General features: G+C 41.7%; 1 pseudogene; it reads left to right on the top strand.

The window, feature by feature from the left end:
* The first annotated feature begins 2,958 nt into the window (after positions 1-2,958).
* Positions 2,959-8,201, top strand: LOC128313659 (small nuclear ribonucleoprotein Sm D1-like; annotated as a pseudogene).
* The last annotated feature ends 1,499 nt before the right edge of the window (positions 8,202-9,700 follow it).

Here is a 9,700-nt window from a genome sequence, read left to right as displayed (position 1 = left end):
TAAAGACACCCCCGAAACTAGAAGTCTAGTTCCTGCTGTGACCGCAAGAACTAGGACATTGAAAAACGATGGTTATAAATGTAAGAGCTTCAAGGCCCTGCAGCCCTCTTTCCAACCTTTTCAATGTCCTCCCAATTCCCAAAGATGGGATTCCAAGGAACCACGGAGCCCTTCCCAAGCCTCCGTCTTAATCTCTTTGGCGAAACTACTCTCCAGATTGGGAATGAATGTATCTCTGTCTTTACTGAAGCTGCAACTAACCCGAGTGCTATAAAGCAGCCTTAGCCTCGGGGTACAAAAACAGCTCAATTAGGGGGGATCTATTAGATTTCAACACGTTCCTACCTCTGAACCTATTCCCTTTGATCAAGGCCCTTTGAGAGATATACACCCTATTCTACTTAGTTCTTCGACCCGTATTGATTACCTGGACTGAGATATCTTAGAAAAATACCATGCTGGAATTTCTTTTGCCCAAAAGGGAAAAATAATTCTAGAATTTGACAACAGTAACCAAAATAGCAAAAAGGGGTAACAGGATCCTTTGGCACCTTTTCTGTGCCGTGTCTGTGCTTGTACTATAGCTGAGTCTGGAGGTACTGATCATTTATTCCTATTGGATCAGCTCCCATCCTCATTATGGGCAACATCTTCAACTGATCTTACAGAATCCACCGTGTACCCCCCGTCAAGATTCAAATCGATCCTGCAAAACTTCTCCCTAGAATTAATCAATATCCTATAATTTAAGAAGGCCTCCAATGCATCAACACCATAATAGAATGTTACAAGGCTCATGGCCTCATAATCCCCTGCAGTAGTCCATATAACACCTCTGTTATACCTGTGAAAAAACCCAACTGCTGAGAATATTATTTTGTCCAAGACCTCCGAGAAATAAATAGCACTGTAATCCCTCGACATCCCCTTCTTCCCAAACTTCACACTCTACCTACAATCGACTCCCATTGAAAGCAAAGTTTTCAATGTACTTGACCTATGTGGTGTAGTTTTTAGCATTCCAGTTTATAAGGATAGCCGGTATCTTTTTGCCTTCACTTGCAGGGAATGAATGACAATACATCTGGACTGCAACCTCCCTGGATTTCACAGAGTGCTTCATGTTTCCCACAAACCTTAAAGGCTGATTTGGATGATGGAAAGTGTTCTGCAGGCTCTACTTTGTTACAATGTGTAGATGATTTGTTTCTCTGCTTCCCTGCTCATGCCTCTTCACACGAAGACAGCACCCCCCTGGGAAAACTTTTTGTTTTACAACTTAAGCCCATAAAGTCTCCAAAGAAAAACTGCAGTTTGCTCAAACTCAGGTTAGGTATTTAGCTCACCTGTTCTCAGAACAAGGCCCACATCTGGACCCAGGCAGACTGAAGGCATCCACAATCTCTCACAACCTAAAACTAAGAGCCAATTAGAAGGCTTTCTTGGATGGCTGTCTACTCTCAAAACTGAATTCCAAACTTCTCTCTTAAGGCTCAGCACCTAAATGCTCTACTGAAAAAATGAGAATGCTAATCCTACTATTCGGAAAGAGGGGGATGACACAGCCTCGTAAACGTTATACCTTTAATTTATGTTCTGTGGGCCATTATGTATACAAGAGAACCTGGTCCTTACCCACGACCGCTTTGCATGTCCTACCCTATGGACCATCCTTCATCACCAGTCATGGGCTATGACCTCCCCCCCCCCCCACCTCCTCCATTTGGTAAGATGACCTGAAGTGGATGAGGGACTTGTAAAGCATATTCATCTTTTTCAGGAAAGACTTGGTGGGAATGTCATAGAGATGGTTTTGAGGGCTTGGCAATTCAATTGCAAACCTGCCTGAGGACAGTGTAACATATCTCCAGCTTCTCAGGATGTATGTACAATGTGCTGTGTCATTTCCATGTAATGAGGTCAGCTATAGGTTTCTCTTGTCAAAAAGAAAGAGGATTTTTACACAAAGGCAGATGTATCGTGAGTAGTTGTGCACACTTTACACATGTTTTGAGTTCTGTGAAGGATGAGATGCAACCCTAAGTGTAGGTGCCTCAGGTGTCCTGTGTGAAATGGGGCACATGCATTATATAACACAGACCTTGTGTTCACCACCTGGAAGCACCAGTGAAGGAATGGGGGAAACTTGAACCACACAGGAATAGAAGGGAAATTGAGGACAGTAAGCAGAGTTTGAGGAGGTGAAAAGGGGAGGGTCTTGGGGTCAGTGAGATGCAGTTGCAGGCCATTCCTGACCACAGCCTGAGCAGGAAGCATGAGTTCCACATGGAGCTGCTATGTGGGATCAGTCTCAGTGCACAGTGCAGGGTTCATCTCCGAAATGTCATTTTTGTCAAAGTGCACCTAGGTGATCATCTAAAAAGGTTGTTGTCTCCCCATGTTGTCTGAAGGTTCTGGATATTTATGGGTGAGAAAGTGCCCTGGACATATAGGAAATTTAGCTTGGTCTTAAGGGAATCCTTGTCTGCCTAAGTTCACATCCCTCAGTGAGACTAAAAGTGAAGACAGGATCTAGATCAGCTGAGAGCCTGCATTAGCCCTCAGCCTCGGTCAACCTACAGTTCAGGGCTGGCCAGATGCCACCCCTGCTGGACCCCTGACATCACCCTGACTACAGCTTTGCATCTATCTCCTTAAACTTTTCTCACAATATCCCGAGGATTTACTTGTGTTTCTGCTGTCTCAGCCAGAATACCAATTCTCACTGGGACCTACACAGAGCCTGAGCTATGTTATCTGTGAAACAGAGGTAATATTTGTTTCTAAGGGCATAATAAAAAGAAGACATTGAACACAGAATGCATCTGCAAAATGTCTGTGAAATGTCCACTCACCCTTCTCACAGTTTCAATTAAGATATCTCCACACAAATGATCATCAAAAACAGATGGTCACGGTCATACTCCTAGGCTTTTTGGACTTGGGTGATTGCGAAAGAGTGCCGGCACCACTAGGATGAAGCTCATAAGATTTTTGATGAAATTGAGTCATGAAACCGTAACCATTGAATTAAAGAATGGAACACAGGTCCATGGAACAATCACAGATGTAGATGTCAGCATGAATACACATCTTAAAGCAGTGAAAATGGCTTTGAAGGATAGAGAACCAGTATAACTGGAAACACTGAGTATTCGAGGAAATAACATTTGATATTTTATACTGCCAGACAGCTTACCTCTGGATACACTACTTGTGGATGTTGAACCGAAGGTGAAATCCAAGAAAAGGGAAGCTGTTGCAGGAAGAGGCTGAGGCCGAGGAAGAGGAAGAGGACGTGGTTGGGGTAGAGGAAGAGGGGGTCCTAGGCGATAATGTCTCTCAAGATTACTATTTCAAAGTGATACGTGATTTGGAATATTTTTTGTACAGGCTTTGTTTATGTCAGTTTTTAATAAACATAAATGTAGGACACAGTTGTCTACTGTCAAATTTTAATAGTTCATATAGATTCATGATATTTACATAGTAGGAGCTAAGCATTTCTACTAGGCAATCACAGACTGATTTCATTTTAGATCAGACTTTTAATTTTTTAACTAATGTTTTTGCATGAATGTATGTAGAATATGTACCTATTTCACATGCACTGAATATGCATTTTATTGTTTTACTTTGACTCCATTCTGTAGAACCTGCCTACAAGTGAAATAATAAGTTCATTTTGATACTTCAGGAGAAAAAAACAGATGGTCACGGAAGTTCATTAAACTAAGACTGTTAACACCTCAGCCAAGGGATTGGGAATCGCCATTTTAAACAATAAGACAAAGACATGCTTTTTCTATTAAAATTCAGGCCCTACCAGGCAAAGAAAGAAAACGATAATTACGAGAATGTGTATATCAGAGTTCTACATCTGAGGTCTGAAGACAATCATATTCCATTACATATAGACTCGCAGATGCATCCACACTCTAAAGTGTTCATCTGAGGCCACAGATTAAGTACCGAAGAGGGAATGCATGTAGGAAAACATAAGACCATAGGGAAATAACCCCAAATCTCATAAATCTCACTGCCTTATACAACAACTATTTTGAAATTTGAAGAGGACTGTGTGAGGTGACAGTATGGTGATTATATATCTTAAAAATGTGTCAGATCTGCCTGCATGCTTTCTCTGCCCACCCGGTGCTCTCCACTTTGTTTTTCTTAGTATCCCTTAATAGTACTTTCACTGTTCTGTCTCTGTTTCAGTGTTTGCTTCTAGGAGGACCTACTCTCACTCCCCATCGAACGCACACAGTGCGGTTCCTATACACACAGGTAACAAACTAGCAGAAATTGATGTGATGGAGGATAGTAGCAAGATCACCCTTTGTGCAGAGGAGCCCGAGAGAGTTTTCTGGGGTGATGGTAACTTCCTATATCTAGATGCATGGAGTCCTTGTGCTCATTTATTTTAGAAATACTGACTCCTGGTGCTTCGGGTCAGATAGACAGGTTCCTGACCCTAGAATATGGCTGATTTGTAATGGTGGGTAAGGATCAGGGACCAGCAGTGACTGTGGGAGATGAGTGAGGAGGCTACACATAGAGTCAGATCCTCACCCAGGATGCCATGTCTCCACAGACAGCAACCTTGTGCAGGAGGGCTCTGAGGATTACATATTTCTTGATCAGTCCTGTGAACTCCATAATCCTACTCCAGATTTCTCACTGAGGGATGGATAGGGCAGAGGCCAGCAGCTGGAGGACACCCTGATCATGGCTGGAGTGGAGCAGTGGGCCTGGGAGATTGAGTCAGAGAAAGGGAAAGGCAGAAGATAGTGAAGAGGAGTTTGAGAGATAAAGGGAAGAGGAGAGAAGGCAGTGTTTTCTACTGACTTCACCCACATTTCTGTGTGAACAAAAGGAGATTCTTGTCTTCAAGGGATGGGAAGAGGGCTGGCAAAAAGACAGAGTGACATTCTCAGCTCAAGTGCTCAGGATATCTGGCTTGCTCTTGAATACCTAACACAGGAAGCCTGCACTTTGTCATAAGTGGAACTGCAGCTCATACCATTTAGTGAAAATTAAAGTGATGATGAAGCCCTCATCATTAAAGTGGTGCAACAAAAGTATGTGAACATACAGAGAGATACAATAGAAGCAAAAGTCCAAAGTAGACCGACTGCAAAACTTATGGGAATATAGACTATTGGAAAAGGAGGTACCCCAATGCAGGCTTTCGGACACCTGGGCAATATCTGAAAAAAAAAAAAAAAAGTAGTCCTTACTTCAAAAGCAACATGACGTTAGACACAAAGGGATCATGATGGAAGGTTTAGGGAGAAACCATATGATTTCATGGTCCTGTACACATGGTCCTGTACCCTCATGTCTCACCAAATTATACCCTTTAACTTGAGGCTATTTGTTATATGTAAATTATCCTTCATTAAAGAGAGTTTCAAAACATAAAATACTAGAAGCACATGTTGGAAAGTTCCTTTCAAATCCTGAAGTGCATGGGTGATATGAGTCTGCCTGCCCATGTCTCAAAAATACAAAATAATAAGACATTTAAAAACTTAACAATAGCAGAGTAAGAGGACCCTGAGCTCACCCTGTCCCATGTGTTCAACTACATAACATCCACATCCAAGTCCATGAACCAGAGAGCGATCCAAAGACTGGCAGAACAAACTCCACACCGAAGTAGAGAGAAGCTGCATCAGAAAGGTTAGGAAGGTCAGAAAGGTGGAGGCTGGCTGCCTGCAGAGAGGGCAGAGAAAGTGAGCCCTCACACCAGGGAGCTCACACTGAGAAGACTAATCTCCTTAACATTTGGCATTAAAACCCAGAGCAGCTGAATTTCCTTGAGTTTAGATCCAGGAGCTTTGGAGGTCAGCTGACCCAGCACTGGGTGATCCAGGAGGATGAGTGCTAGCCAGGTCCCTGCCTGTGTAGAGAGGCAATGTAAACGTGGCATTTTACACAATGCCGAGGCAACAGGAGACAGATGTATTCATGCTGATTCCTGAGTGTGTTGGAGGACTTCAACAATGAGGGAGTTCACAGGCACCATTCTTCTCCCCCAGCCTCCCACAATAAGCATAGAAGCACCTACCAGTGGGTGAGGCTGCACCGACACTTGCTACCTAACCTGTTAGCAGTGCGCCAGTCCCAGGGGTTCACTGGGGGACTCACCACACCAAGCCTCCCGATCTCAGGGCAAACATTCTTAAAACCACAATGGCACCCTGTCCGACAAGCATGCATAGCTGCCACAGTACACTGTGCACATGTGCACCTCACCCAGCTGTGCACATCCAGGCATCCTCATCTGTCTCACCCAGCCACATGTCCCCAGGCACAGACATGCTCTGTGCATATCCTCAAGCCTCTAGCTTCCACCGCTGGTCCACAGCCCCCAGCCACCAAAGGATATTGGGAAATCTGGCATAGGACTGGTAGCCTTGTGCAATTTTGCTAACACTCCTGCCCTGCTCCCAAGTTACCCAGTGGGCATATGACCCCACAGCTGGCCTGCCTGGGTCCCACTAATACCACTGAGAGCAAGCACAGCCCACAACAGGCATGCAATCAGTGCAGACACCTGCACTGAAAGGAAAAGAAACTCAGACACAACAGCAGGCCGTGAACAATACCCATACAATATCCTCCTGAAGGTCCAGGTCCTATAAATGGAGACGTGCACTACTGAGGACTCCAGGACCTCTTCTTCATACAGTCATTAATTTCAAGATCAGAAGGCACAACTGACTTTCTTAACACAGAGAAATAGAGCCAGAGGGAAAACATACTGGACACACTGAGATGTTTATCCACAATGAAAGATCTAGTCAAAGCCACAGCCAGAGATCTAAGCCAAAGAGATATAAGTAATATACCTGATACAGAATTTAAAGCAATGATCATAAGGATACTCATTGGAGTTGCAAAATGAGTAGAAGAATGAGACCCCTGACATAGAGATAAGATATAACACAGTAGACACTGAGGACACAATAAAGGAGAAACATGCTTGATGGAACGAATAGAGGGATGGAAGAAGCAGAGGAACAAACCAGTGACCTCGAAGACTGAGTAATGGAAATTAATCACACTGAACCAAAGAGAGAGAAAAGAATTCTGCAACGTGAGATGAGACTAAGGGAACTCAGTGACTACAGCAAACGTAATAATATTCATATTGTAGGAGTCCCAGAAGAAAGAGAAAAGGGGGCAGAAGATTTATTTGAGGAAATAATAGCTGAAAACTTCCCTAATTGGGGGAGGGAAACAAACATCCACATCCCAGAGACTAGAGAACTCCCATAAAAATCAACAAAATCAGGCCAACACCCAGACATATTGTAAGCAAACTTGCAAATTACAATGACAATAAAGAAAAACTCTTAAGAGGAGCAAGACAAAAGAGACCTTAACTTAGAAGGGAAGACCCATAAGGCTAGCTACCAGATTTCTGAACAGAAACTTGGCAAGCCAGAAGCTAGTGACATCACATATTCAAAGTGCTGAATGGAAAAATCAGCAGCCAACAATATTCTATCCAGCAAGGCTATCCTTCAGAATGGAAGGAGACACAGATTTCCCAAACAAAAACTAAAGATGTTTGTACCAGTAAACCAATCCTGCAAGAAATATTAAGAGGGACTCTTTGAGTGGAAAGGAGAGACCAAAAGTGACAGCATAAAGGTAAAAGACACAAATCAAGTAAAACATGAATATTTCTGTAAAAAATCAGTTAAGGAACTCAGAGAAATGGATTTGAAATATAATAACATCTACCAAAAGCCTAGGGAGGAGAAAATAATGGGTTCAAAGGTAAATGACCATCAACTTAATACAAACTGCTAAATGCAGAAGAGGTTATATAAACACCTAACAGTAACCATATACTAAAACCAGTCATAAATATGCTAAGAATAAAGATAAAGAAATCAAATGTATCACCAAAGAAAATAAGCAAAACATGAAAGACAGACAAGAAAGGATCGGAGAAAATCATTAGAAACCACAAGAAAACAGGTAATAAAATGGCAATACATACATACATATCAATCATTTCTTTGAAGGTAAATGGAATGAATGCTCCAATCTAGAGACGTAGGGTGTAAGAATGGATGAAAAAACAAAAGCTGGAGTAGCAATACTTGTATCAGAAAAAATACACTTAAAAATAAGTACATAACAAGAGACAGAGGAGGACACTATATAACAGTAAAGGGCAAAATTAAATGGGATTTATTCCCAACGTGCAAGTGTGGTTCAATATTCGCAAACAATCAATGCAATACAATACATCAACAGGAGAAGGGATAAGAACCGTACGATCTGGGCACCTGGGTGGCTCAATCTTTTAACAGTCCAACATCAGCTCAGGTCATGACCTCATGATTTGTGAGTTCAAGTCCCTCATTGGACTCCGTGCTGAAAGCTCAGAGCCAAGAGCCTCCATCGAATTCTGTGTCTCCCACTCTCTTTCTGCCCCTCCCCTCCTCACGCTCTGTCTCTCTCAAAATTAATAAACGTTTAAAGAAAAGAACAATACGGTCATTTCAATACATGCAGAAAAAAGTATTTGACACACCACAACATCCATTCATGATTTTAACCCCCTAATATAGGTTTACAAGGAACATACATCAATGTAATAACAGTTATCTATGAAAACCCTGCAGTGAAAATCAACCTTAATGGGGAAAATCTGAGAGCTTTTCCTGTAGGTCAGAAAGAAGAGAAGGATGTTTACTCTTACCACTTTTAATAAACATAGTACTGGAAGTCCAAGCCACAGCCAGCAGATAAATGAAACAAAACGAAAGGAAAGAAACAAAAGTAAAGTAAAGTAAAGTAAAGTAAAGTAAAGTAAAGTAAAGTAAAGTAAAGTAAAGTAAAGTAAAATAAAACAAAAACAAATCCAAATCTGGAAGAAGTGAAACTTTCACACTTTGCAGAGTACATGACACTGTATATAAAAAACCCTAAAGAGCCCACCCAATAATTGCTAGAACGGATAAATGAATTCAGCAATGTCACAGGATACAAAATCATTATACAGAAATCTGTTGCATTTCTAAACAACAATAATGAAGCATTAGAAAGAGAAATTAAGAAAACAGTCCCATTTACAGTTGTACACCAAATAATAAGGTATCTATGAATAAATCTAACCAGAGTGGTGAGCGACCTATACTCTGAAAACTATAAAACAGTGGTGAAAGAAATTCAAGATGACACAAAGAAATGGATACTCATGGATCAGAGGTACAAATATAGCGAAAATGTCTATACTTCCCAAAGCAATTGACACAATTAATGCAATTTCCACCAAAATACCAATAACATTTTTCACAGAACTAGAACAGTCCTAAAATTTGTATGGGACCACAAAAGACCCCAGGCTTCAGAGTAAACAACCTTTATGTGAAGTGATAATTATGGATGGCATTATGCCTCTGGATCTTCTGCTCCAAAACACGGTAACTCTGGCCTAAGCATTTGAACAAACGGTAGACATATCCCAACCAGGGATCATTCTACAAAATACATTCTACAGATGTACCCTCAAAACTTTGCAGATTATGAAAAATATGGAAAAATCTAAACATCGTCATGGTCAAGTGGAGCCTAAGGAGACAGGATGACTGTAATGTGCCAGCTGGGATGAGTCTGGGACAGAAGAGGTTCAAACCGAAGCAATCTGAATACAAATATAAACTTTAGT

The sequence above is a fragment of the Acinonyx jubatus genome, chromosome E3 (genome assembly GCF_027475565.1).
Source record: "Acinonyx jubatus isolate Ajub_Pintada_27869175 chromosome E3, VMU_Ajub_asm_v1.0, whole genome shotgun sequence".
NCBI classification, from domain to species: Eukaryota; Metazoa; Chordata; class Mammalia; order Carnivora; family Felidae; genus Acinonyx; species Acinonyx jubatus.
Note: the sequence above shows the minus strand (reverse complement) of the source record. Positions and strands in the feature narration are given on the sequence as shown.